The sequence below is a fragment of the Octopus sinensis genome, unplaced genomic scaffold, assembly GCF_006345805.1.
Source record: "Octopus sinensis unplaced genomic scaffold, ASM634580v1 Contig16368, whole genome shotgun sequence".
Taxonomy (NCBI): Eukaryota; Metazoa; Mollusca; class Cephalopoda; order Octopoda; family Octopodidae; genus Octopus; species Octopus sinensis.
The window spans coordinates 25,001-37,500 of NW_021834298.1; the positions used below are offsets into that span (position 1 = coordinate 25,001).

The 12,500-nt window shown below is 40.5% G+C and overlaps 6 non-coding genes across 6 annotated transcripts in view; 1 reads left to right on the forward strand and 5 right to left on the reverse strand.

The window, feature by feature from the left end:
• Positions 1-69, reverse strand: part of Trnar-ccu — a 73-nt gene extending 4 nt beyond the window's left edge. The window contains exon 1 of the tRNA in view: positions 1-69. This exon is cut by the window's left edge and continues 4 nt beyond it. This is a non-coding gene — a tRNA (tRNA-Arg).
• A 5,858-nt stretch (positions 70-5,927) lies between these two features.
• Trnar-ccu lies at positions 5,928-6,000 on the forward strand. Its single transcript has one exon. It is a non-coding gene; the product is annotated as a tRNA-Arg (tRNA).
• A 286-nt stretch (positions 6,001-6,286) lies between these two features.
• On the reverse strand, positions 6,287-6,359 carry Trnar-ccu. The gene has a single exon. It is a non-coding gene; the product is annotated as a tRNA-Arg (tRNA).
• A 2,466-nt stretch (positions 6,360-8,825) lies between these two features.
• Trnar-ccu lies at positions 8,826-8,898 on the reverse strand. The gene has a single exon. It is a non-coding gene; the product is annotated as a tRNA-Arg (tRNA).
• A 2,590-nt stretch (positions 8,899-11,488) lies between these two features.
• Trnar-ccu lies at positions 11,489-11,561 on the reverse strand. Its single transcript has one exon. It is a non-coding gene; the product is annotated as a tRNA-Arg (tRNA).
• Positions 11,562-12,028: 467 nt separating this feature from the next.
• On the reverse strand, positions 12,029-12,101 carry Trnar-ccu. Its single transcript has one exon. It is a non-coding gene; the product is annotated as a tRNA-Arg (tRNA).
• Between the last annotated feature and the right edge of the window lie 399 nt (positions 12,102-12,500).

The window sequence follows — 12,500 nt, forward strand, 5'->3', positions numbered from 1 at the left end:
TCCGACGGGACTCGAACCCGCAATCCCCGGCTTAGGAGGCCGGTGCCTTATCCATTGGGCCACGAAGGCAACTGCACAAGGTAATTCTTTTCTTATACTTTAAAGTCAAAAGAAGCACAGGCCGTGCTGATTAACGGCTGCTGATTAATTACATTAAGCATTAATTACTTTTACGTTGAAACATTTCCGAACTGAATCGTTTAATGAACTTTACAAGAATAAGATTTCATCTTTTGTCTTTTTACTTCGAACAGTCATTAGACTGCTGCCACGCTGGGGCACCTCCTTGAAGAAAGACACTGCTGACCTCAGCGGTATTTGAACTCAGAATGTAAAGTGTCGAACGAAATGCAATTACGTGTTTTGTCCGATGCGCAAACGATTCAGCCAATTCACCTCCTTCGTTTCTGGACTCTGACAGTCTGGGAATCTCTTCTAATCCGCACTAATTTACGGGCAGGAACTTCAAATTCCTGCTGCCGCCAAAACTAGTTTACTGAGCGAGCGGCCCTCTTTCGCCGTACCTCGCACAGTTTAGTATTAATAACCTTGTGTCATTTAAACCACAGGGCGCTACCGCCCCCCGGTGAGCATTGAGAGGGTCTAGGTGAGTGCCGGTGCCTAAGGGGGGGGGTGCGGTAGAGAAAAAGGAGGCGTTGTGAAGAAGACAGTAGATTGGGGGATTGCTATGAATTTATTATGATATCGCTTTAGTATTATATACAAATTATGTGGAATGGGAAGCACTCCGCCGGTTACGACGATGAGGGTTCCAGTTGATCCGAACAACCTGCTCGTGAAATTAACGTGTAATTTCTTTATTTCGTGAAATTAACGTGTAATTTCTTTATTTCGTGAAATTAACGTGTAAGTGGCTGAGCACTCCACAGACACGTGTACCCTTAACGTAGTTCTCGGGGATATTCAGCGTGACACAGAGAGTGACAAGGCCGGCCCTTTGAAATACAGGTACAACAGAAACAGGAAGTAAGAGTGAGAGAAAGTTGTGGTGAAAGAGTACAGCAGGGATCACCACCATCCCCTGCCGGAGCCTCGTGGAGCTTTTAGGTGTTTTCGCTCAATAAACACTCACAACGCCCGGTCTGGGAATCGAAACCGCGATCCTATGACCGCGAGTCCGCTGCCCTAACCACTGGGCCATTGCGCCTCCACACAAATTATGTAATATTATATTAAATACCAAATGATTCATAGTATATCTATACAGCCTTGGTTTTTTTTATCTTATTACGCAGAAAATTCTTATATACACACGCTGACATAGAACCAGCGTTGAACCCGTTATTCGCAATATTACCAAATCTGAAACTTAACTATGGTCTGTCTATAGCACCTATTCAGTATTACCTGACACCTTTGGGTCTCAATGACACCATTATCTCTTATAACCTCAACTTCTCGCTACTATAAAACATAAAATATTTATCTATAGATAAAAATAGGGGTGGGGATGTTGAGGGTATTGTGTGGCCATGGGGGGAGGGGCGGTGACCTCAAAAGTTTGAGAACCTCTGATTTAAACTAATATACAGGTTCCTGCATTTTATTTAACTATGTAAGTAAACTTAATATTTGTTTAATTTAGAGACGCCTCCCCACCTCCTCTCCCGTTTAGAAAAATCAGTAATCCGGAGAGGCGTTGGTTCAGGAAAATCGATGTTGTACCAGTAATTACGAGGGTTGCGGGGGGGGGGGAGTGCAGTTCACCTCCGTCGCGAGTCCTCTCGTAACGTCGATTCTTGCTAACCGCGATATGTCCGTGAGAGCCCTACACGCCTAATCTCTGGTCATAACCGAATGGCAAATTCCTTCAACTTGCGGGGCAACACACGTCTGCGAAGTACGACGACCCCACCCCCAGCAAAAGAGGCCCACGCTAGTCATGCTTCCGCTCACATGACTTTCCTTGTTCCTCTCCTTCCGGCAAGGTCTCTCGGTCGTTCGCGTGTCTCCCCAGACCTTACACTTCGGACCCATCACAGCCCCACAGCTTAAAAAGTGTTTCGAATTCTTAGAAGGAGGGAGAAAAAAATTATCAAATATACCTCCGACAGGACTCGAACCCGCAACCCCCGGATTAGGAGGCCGATGCCTTATCCATTGGGCCACGAAGGCGTCTGAAAGAAAATTGCTTTCTTTTCTGCTTTGAAGTAAAAAAAAAAAAGAAAAAGAAAAAAGAAAAGAAAAAAAAACTGAATCATATATGCGACGCAACTCGAAACGGCAATCTCTGGCTTTGAGCCACAGAAGCTACGACGAAAGATAAACTTGTCTAAAATTCTGAAGTCAAAATAGAACAATAATTATATACTCTTTTACTTGTTTCAATCATTTGACTGTGACCATGCTGGAGCACCGCATTTAGTCGAGCAAATCGACCCCAGAACATATTCTTTGTAAGCCTAGTACTTATTCTATCGGTCGCTTTTGCCGAACCGCAAAGTTACGGGGACGTAAACACACCAGCATCGGTAGTCAAGCGACGTTGGGGCGACAAACACAGACACACAAACGTATACACACACACATATACATATATATATACATATATACGACGGGCTTCTTTCAGTTTCCGCCTACCAAATCCACTCACAAGGCTTTGGTCGGCCCGAGGCTACAGTAGAAGACACTTGCTCAAGGTGCCACGCAGTGGGACTGAACCCGGAACCATGTGGCTGGTAAGCAAGCTACTTACCACACAGCCACTCCTACGCCTGTCTTGGAGGATATTAATTATTAGCTTACGTGCAGGTAATTATTTTGTTTGATTATTGGTTAATTACCTTGATCGTTAAATGAACGTCATGAAATATAAAAAGCAGATGTGTCGAAGACGCTCCATCCTGGCCCCACTCTCTTTCTTCAAAAGAATTGCTTTGAATTTTTGTGTTTCCATCATCGAAAATAAAGATGTTATCCCCCAAAACAGCTAGAGGAAGAGAGAATGAGAAAACTAGAATTTCAGACAAAAAACATGGTTGTCAGAGAATTGGCTGTTATTTCTAGCATGTGGAACGACTACCATAAGCCCTCTCACATTACGTTAGCTTATTCGTAAAGCATTTACGCATGCGCAAATGTGCGGATCAGTTTAAAAACATCCGGTATGGGCTGAGGTGGGTGGTGTGTGTAGTGGGTACCCTGTGTATGGAGGGAGAATTTAAAAAAAAAATGGAATTTTGAAGGGGAAAAAAAGGGGTTTTATTTTTCAGAATGCTCAACGGGGCTAATGCAGTTTCGCACCTCTCCTTGAAAAATGCATTTTTTTGAAAAAGTTTTTTCGGATTCCTAGGTTTTTAGATGTCGGAGATTACGAATATGCAAAAAAAAAAAAGAAGAAAAAAAGGCGCACCGGGACCACTCTTCTTAAATAGTACCATTATTATTCACGATTATTTCAGGCAAACACAAGTAAAACGCAAATGCCTGTATTTAATTTCGATTTTCATGTCAATTCGCTACGATCACTTTAAAGTAAAAATCTAAAACGTAGGAATCCGGAAAAAGTTTTTGAAAAAGTTGCATTTTTCATGGAGAGGTGCGAAACTGCATTAAACCCTGCTAATCTCCGTATTTTTCCGTGAGGCGTTAAAAAAAAAAGCAATAAATAAATAAAACGAAATGTAAAGACAATCAAAATCAACCAAACTGATACCAATGGTAGTAGTGTTGGCCACGGGGTTCAGGCTGCCGTGCAATGGGATTGAACCCCAAAACACGTGAATAGAAAACGAACTTTTTAAACCCATAGCTTTGCCATAATAAACGATCTTGATACGATAGAAATAAAAATTAGCGTTTGGTCGTTTGAAGAGAACTGGTAGAATCGTTAGCGCGTCGAACGAAGCGGTCAATGACATTTCGTCCCTGTTCACGTTTTGAGTTCAAGTTCCACCGAGGTCGACTTTTTCATTTATCCTTTCGGGGTCGATGAAATAAGTACCAGTCATGTACTAGGGGGGAGGGGCGATGTAACCGACTTACCCCACACCGGAAGTGCTGACTTTGTACCAAAATTCGAAACCAATATTCATTTTATTTATCTTTTACTTGTTTTAGTCATTAGATTGTGGCCATGCTGGGGCACCACCGTGAAAAGCTTTAGTCGAATGAATCGGTACTTCTTCCATCGGTTTATTTTGCTGAATTACGGGGACGTAAACATGCCAACGCCGGTTATCAGGTGTTGCTGGGGGAAAAATGCATGCACAAAGACACAAACACACAAACATGTACATATACGACGGGCTTTTTCCAGTTTCCTTCTGACAAATTCACTCACAAGGCTCTGGTCGGCCCGTGGCAATAAATGGTAGAAGCCACAGACAGTTGGACCGAATCTGGAACCATGTGGTTGGGAAGCAAGCTTCTTACCACATATTCACGCCTGCGTCTATTGTTGGGAAAAGGCCTCAAACGATTGGTATCCAGACTGTGTAGTACAGCGAGCGTTCTACTTCAAGTTGTGACGTATGGTTACGTTTATATATCTATATATATATAAAGCTGAAGTTGTTTGTGTATGACAGGTTTGGCAGCCTTCAACTAACACTATCTCCTCCGAGACCCAGCGGCGCAAATTGACCAAAATTGAGAGTATGATAGAAGAAGGCTTGCTCTTCCTTCTGAGAAAAAAAATACAAAGAAAGGATTTTATAAATGACGATTCACCTCCGAAAGAACTCGAACCCGTAATTATAACTCTTAATTTATACTTCTTAATTGAACACATTTAGATTTAATGTTAAATACAAAGACAAGGGTGATTTATTCAGGAGCCTCTGTGGCCCAATGGATAAGGCACCGTCCTCCTAAGCCGGGGATTGCGGGTTCGAGTCCCGTTAGAGGTAGAGTTTTTTTATTATTAACACCAAAAATCATTTACATCAAAAAGGTGCTTTTTTTTCTATGAAAATCCCTATTTTTTACGATTTTTTGACTGCTGTGTCGCCATTTTTCAGTGTATTTCAACCAGAAAAATGTTCACTTAAAGAGAATAACAAGCTACATTATGCAAAATTTTTACTTTTCAAAAATTGCGATTCTAAGGGGTCGAAACAAACCCGAACAACGCCGGGCGGTACTGCTAATCTTTGATAATTAAATTTTTAAAAGCTACGAACAAACCAACAGGAGTTGCTAGAAATAACAATCAAAACATTAAAATATACACGAGCAAAGTTAACAAAACATTAAAACATTCCTGAGCAAATTAAATATTTAAGAACTGCGAACAAACCAACAGGAGTTGCTAGAGATAGCAGTCAAAAATTCAAGAACGAAAGTTTGCAATACAATCTAGGATTTTATAAAATAAATTCACTTTCTCGTATCTCCTTCTCCACATAAATTCACAAATATAAGAGTCAACCATCCCTTATGTACTTTCAATTTGTTGAATGTGAGACCCATCTGTTATGAAAACAATTATAGAACAAGTGGTGGTGACACTCATTGTGCGCATGCGCAGCATCTTTGGTTACAATAGAAACAGACTTCTTCGTCTAACATAATCGCTTCTGATTGGCTAAAATACTCAAATTTTGGAAAGTTTAAAGGCTAATAACTTCTTAATTATGGTTTTATAGGGAAAATGAATTTCATTTTCATAATTAGTTTACAAAACTTAATCCATAAACCAAATTTGAAAACAGTTCGAACAAAATTGTAAACAGTGACGAAAACCGAGAAAACGAATAAGAGCCGGGGGTGGGGGAAGAGGCTAAGCAGCCGCTACAGAGAATGGAACTCTGTATCTCTTGAATTCCGACTGAGCGGTCTACACCATTGAACTAAACAATCTATGACAACCGATTCCGTCTCTTAGTTACAAGTCAATTATACCTCTTAATTTAACACATTTAGATTTAATGTTAAATACAAAGACAAGGTTGATTTAACAAGGAGCCTCTGTGGCCCAATGGATAAGGCACCGGCCTCCTAAGCCGGGGATTGCGGGTTCGAGTCCCGTCAGAGGTAGAGTTTCTTTTTTATTCTTTTTCTCAATGAGGTGTTTATTTTTTGAAGTCTATTAGTCAGGAGAGAGAGTCTCCAAGGCATATTGGAGGAGTGAATGAAGAAAGTATCGTCAGATCGGAAGCCTGGCACCATTTCTGGTAAACATTATGCAAAGTAGAGGTGGTAAAGAGAGCGATAAGTTAACACTACCGCCACCTTAGCAAACCACGGTGGGATTTGAACTCAGAAAATAATGAGCTGGAACAAATACTCCACCTCATTGAGAAAAAAAATAAAAAAGAAACTCTACCTCTGACGGGACTCGAACCCGCAATCCCCGGCTTAGGAGGCCGGTGCCTTATCCATTGGGCCACAGAGGCTCCTTGTTAAATCAACCTTGTCTTTGTATTTAACATTAAATCTAAATGTGTTAAATTAAGAGGTATAATTGACTTGTAACTAAGAGACGGAATCGGTTGTCATAGATTGTTTAGTTCAATGGTGTAGACCGCTCAGTCGGAATTCAAGAGATACAGAGTTCCATTCTCTGTAGCGGCTGCTACAACCAGGTGTTCTTTCTTGCCTCGGTGAGAAAAAAAAAGACAAAGAGAGGATTTTATAAATGACGTTTCACCTCCGAAAGAACTCGTAATCCCCGGGCCACTGGGCCACGGAGGATTCTGAATAAACCGTCCTTGTCTTTATATCTAACGTTAATGTTATATATTAATTTAAGAGTTATAATTAACTTGTAACTAAGAGACGGGTTCGGTTGTCAAAGATCGTTTGACTTAGTTGAGTAGAGCTCTCAGTTGGAATTTAAATGATACAGAGTTCGATTCTGTGTGGCGGCAAGTTAGCCTCTTTTTCTCGATTCTCTCATCTGTTTCTGTAGCTATTCTGCGTTCGAGATTTCCGTCGTTTCTAAAATGTTTATAGTTATTTCGATTCACGAGTTTCTTGGCAATCTTTGGTTTAGAGTGAAACGTATCTGCCGGATTGATAACGAAAGTAAAAAAACCTAGAAAAATACAAAAATAAAGTTTTGGTACCATCAATATGGAAATGCTTAAATATCATTATCACTGATCATTCATCTTTACGTTCAGAAGTTGACTCTGTCTTTAAAGATATAAATCAACTTGAAGCTAAAAGACGGAGTCGATAAATAAAGTACCAGCTGGACACTGGGGTCGATGTAATCGACTTAGCCCTCTCCCGAAATGGTAGGCATTGTTCCAAAATATGACACCATTTTTACAGATGTTATTTTTATCGTTACGTTCTGAGTTCAAGTTCCACCGAGGTCCAGTTTGCCTTTCATCCTTATCAGTACCAGTTAGACACTGGGGTCGATGTAATTGCTTATCCCCTTTCGCAAAGAACTACTGGCCGTGTACCGAAATTTGAAACTATAATTACAGATTTCTTTAGGATAGCGTGCTAGCAGAATCGTTGGCGTGTCGGACAAAATGTATAGATACATTTATTCCGGCTTTTTATACTCTGAGTTCAAATACTGCCCAGGTCGACTTTGACTTTCATTCTTTTGGAGTCGATGAAATAAGTACCAGTTACGAACTGGGGTCGATATCATTGGTTGCCCCCCCCCCCGACACACGCAATTCCAGGCCTTCTATCTATAGTAGCAAGGACTTATTTCAGTCATTAAACTGCAGCCATACTGGAGCACCACCTTGAAGAATTGTCTCGTGATTTGAACCAAAAATATTGATTTCAAAATTCCGCACAGGGTCAACAATTTTGCTTCAACCCTAGTACTCAACTGGTATTTATTTTATTGACCCGGGAAGAATGAAAGGCAAAGGCTACCTGGCCGAAATTTCCCCTCCTAACACAACGACGGACGAAATGCTGCTAAGTATTTTTCCCGGCGCAATAACGATTCTGCCAGTTCGCTGCCTTATTTGAACCAGGAATATTGGTTTGAAATTTTGCCACAACGTTGGCAATTTCAGGATGATGGGTAAGCCGGTCACATCCAGCCCCAATAACTGGTACTTACTTTATCGACCCCAAAACTTTGAACCAGAAATATTGGCAGATGAAATCAAACACTAGAAGATGTTATCATATTCCAGATTGTCACGCTCCCAAAAGTCTAAAGATTTATTGAGATTTATGAATGATAGAATCAACACGTTTCAAATGAGTGATACTTCTTGTATTTTATAATTTGTCGTTGGAGGAAGAAAAGGCTTCAGTGTTAAGCAGACATATGTAGAACAAGGAGAAGGAAGGAAATTAGATATTGTTTGACATGGCATAATCGGTAGAGCGTCTGAGAAAATGCTTTGTGGCATATATTTCCAAACTCGGCGTTCTGAGTTCAAATTCTGTCATGATTAGCTTCACCTTTCAGAGTCAATTAATAAGAACCATTCCAGAGTGGTTCGTTGGCCGAACTGTAAACTCGTCTATGATCGAATATCTTGCGGTATTTGTTCCAGCTCATTATTTTCTGAGTTCAAATCCCACCATGGTTTGCTAAGGTGGTGGTAGTGTCAACCTATCGCTCTCTTTACCACCTCCACCTTGCATAATGTTTACCAGAAATGGTGCCAGGCTTCCGATCTGACGATACTTTCTTCATTCACTCCTCCAATATGTCTTGGAGATCCTATCTCCTGATTAATAGACTTCAAAAAATAAACAATTAACTCCAAAGGATGAAGAAATGACCACAGAAGAATTTTGCTATTTATTTGAAAAGAAAAATGGTTTAAAAAGATGTAGGGGGCAGTTCCAACCAAGTATGCTTTCCTGACCCCACCTCATTGAGAAAAAAAAAACAAAGCAAAAATTCTTTTTACAGAACGACTCTTTACCTCCGACGGGACTCGAACCCGCAATCCCCGGCTTAGGAGGCCGGTGCCTTATCCATTGGGCCACGGAGGCTTCAGAATTAACTGTCCTTGTCTTTATATTTAATGTTGATTTTATATAAATTAATTTAAGAGTTATAATTAGCTTGTAACTAAGGGACGGGATTGGTTGTCAAGGTTCGTTCAGTTCAGTTGAGTAGAGCGCTCAGGTGGAATTTAAGAGATACAGAGTTCCATTCCCTGCTTAGCCTCTTCCCCACCCCCGTCTATGAAAGTATTTTACCCGATTTTTTGTTTTCATGGCTATTATCCTACATTCGAGATTTCTCTCGAAACATATAACACACACACATACATACGCGTGCGCGCAGCGAGCACACTCCCCCACACACCAAGAGAGTGGATGGAAAAGAAACAGGTAGAAGTGAGATGATTGAATTATATTTATGTGTGTGTGTGTGTGTGTGTGTGTAAGGTGTGTGTGCGTGCGAGTGTGTATTCTGTCATATATCAAGAAAAAAGATTTAAGTAAAAAAAATGAGGTTAAATCATACCTCCGACGGGACTCGAACCCGCAATCCCCGGATTAGGAGGCCGGTGCCTTATCCATTGGGCCACCCTTGTCTTTGTATTTAACCTTAAATCTAAATGTGTTAAATTAAGAGGTATAATTGACTTGTAACTAAGAGACGGAATCGGTTGTCATAGATTGTTTAGTTCAATGGTGTAGACCGCTCAGTCGGAATTCAAGAGATACAGAGTTCCATTCTCTGTAGCGGCTGCTTAGCCTCTTCCCCCACCCCCGGCTCTTATTCGTTTTCTCGGTTTTCGTCACTGTTTACAATTTTGTTCGAACTGTTTTCAAATTTGGTTTATGGATTAAGTTTTGTAAACTAATTATGAAAATGAAATTCATTTTCCCTATAAAGCCATAATTAAGAAGTTATTAGCCTTTAAACTTTCTAAAATTTGAGTATTTTAGCCAATTAGAAGTATTTTAGACACCACCGTGGCGAAGAAGTCTGTTTTTATAGTAACCAAAGATGCTGCGCATGCGCACTCCTTGTTGACAGTTAGAACCAAGTGTTCTTTCTTGCCTCGGTGAGAAAAAAAAAGACAAAGAGAGGATTTTATAAATGACGTTTCACCTCCGAAAGAACTCGAACCCGTAATCCCCGGCTTAAGAGGCCAGTGCCTTACCCATTGGGCCCCGGAGGATTCTATCTAAGCCGTCCTTGTCTATATTTAACGTCAATGTTATATATTAATTTAAGAGTTATAATTAACTTGTAACTAAGAGACGGGTTCCGTTGTCAAGGATCGTTTGACTCAGTTGAGTAGAGCTCTCAGTTGGAATATAAATGATACAGAGTTCGATTCTGTGTGGCGGCAAGTTAGCCTCTTTTTCTCGATTCTCTCATCTGTTTCTGCAGCTATTCTGCGTTCGAGATTTAGTCGTTTCTAAAATGTTCATTGTTATTTCGATTCACGAGTTTCTTTGCAATCTTTGGTTTAGAGTGAAACGTATCTGCCGGATTGATAACGAAAGTAAAACAACCAAGAAAAATACAAAAATAAAGTTTTGGTACCATCAATATGGAAATGCTTAAATGTCATTATCACCGATCATTCATCTTTACGTTCAGAAGTTGACTTTGTCTTTAAAGATATAAATTAACTTGAAGCTAAAAGACGGGGTCGATAAATAAAGTACCAGCTGGACACTGGGGGGTCGATGTAATCCACTTAGCCCTCTCCCGAAATGGTGGACCTTGTTCCAAAATATGACACCATTTTTACAGATGTTTTTTTTTTTATCGTTACGTTCTGAGTTCAAGTTCCAGCGAGGTCCAAGTTTGCCTTTCATCCTAATCAGTACCAGTTGGACACTGGGGTCGATGTAATTGCTTATTCCCTTTCGCAAAGAACTACTGGCCGTGTACCGAAATTTGAAATTATAATTACAGATTTCTTTAGGATAGCGTGCTAGCAGAATCGTTGGCGTGTCGGACAAAATGTATAGATGCATTCAATAAATACGAACCATTCCAGAGTGGTTCGTTGGCCGAACTGTAAACTCGTCTATGATCGAATATCTTGCGGTATTTGTTCCAGCTCATTATTTTCTGAGTTCAAATCCCACCGTGGTTTGCTAAGGTGGTGGTAGTGTTAACCTATCGCTCTCTTTACCACCTTGGTGAAAATTTTCGAAGAATTTTTGGGTAAAATTTTCGGTGAAAATTTTCGAAAAATTTTTGGGTAAAATTTTCGATGAAAATTTTCGAAAAATTTTGGTGAAAATTTTCGAGTTCAAATCCCACCGTGGTTTGCTAAGGTGGTGGTAGCGTTAACCTATCGCTCTCTTGCATAATGTTTACCAGAAATGGTGCCAGGCTTCCGATTGACGATACTTTCTTCATTCACTCCTCCAATATGTCTTGGAGACCCTCTCTCCTGACTAATAGACTTCAAAAAATAAACATTTAACCCCAAATTACTCTGCTAAAGAATGAAGAAATGACCACAGAAGAATTTTGCTATTTATTTGAAAATAAAAATGGCTTAAAAAGATGTAGGAGGCAGTTCCAACCAAGTATGCTTTCCTGACCCCACCTCATTGAGAAAAAAAACAAAAAGAAAATTCTTTTTACAGAACGACTCTTTACCTCCGACGGGACTCGAACCCGCAATCCCCGGCTTAGGAGGCCGGTGCCTTATCCATTGGGCCACGGAGGCTTCAGAATTAGCTGTCCTTGTCTTTATATTTAATGTTAATTTTATATAAATTAATTTAAGAGTTATAATTAGCTTGTAACTAAGGGACGGGATTGGTTGTCAAGGTTCGTTCAGTTCAGTTGAGTAGAGCGCTCAGGTGGAATTTAAGAGATACAGAGTTCCATTCCCTGTAGCGACTGCTTAGCCTCTTCCCCACCCCCGTCTTAGCCTCTTCCCCACACCCGATTTTTTGTTTTCATGGCTATTATCCTACATTCGAGATTTCTCTCGAAACATATAACACACACACATACATACGAGTGCGCGCAGCGAGCACACTCCCACACACACCAAGAGAGTGGATGGAAAAGAAACAGGTAGAAGTGAAATGATTGAATTATATTTATGTGTGTGTGTGCGTGCGAGTGTGTATTCTGTCATATATCAAGAAAAAAGATTTAAGTAAACAAAAAAATGAGGTTAAATCATACCTCCGACGGGACTCGAACCCGCAATCCCCGGCTTAGGAGGCCGGTGCCTTATCCATTGGGCTACGGAGGCTACTGCATTTCGCATCTCTTTAGTTTTAATGTCAACGTAACATATATTGATTGTAGCATGATAATGAACTGGAATCTAATTATTGCTCCGATTTAAACGTTTCTTAAGTAAATTAACCGTTTAACAATTCTTAATTAGATTGATTGTTTTATATCATTCGTAAATTGTAAAAATTCTTTTTTCTCCGGGTTTTACACTCCAGGTTTGACCCCGGTCTGGTGCTCATTAATCATCTAGGCTTGACCCCGGTCTGGTGCAAATTAATTCTTCAGGTTTGACCCCGGTCTGGTGCCAATTAATTCTCCAGGTTTGACTCCGGTCTGGTGCCAATTAATTCTCCAGGCTTGACTCCGGTCTGGTGCTAATTAATTCTCCAGGCTTGACTCCGGTCTGGTGCCA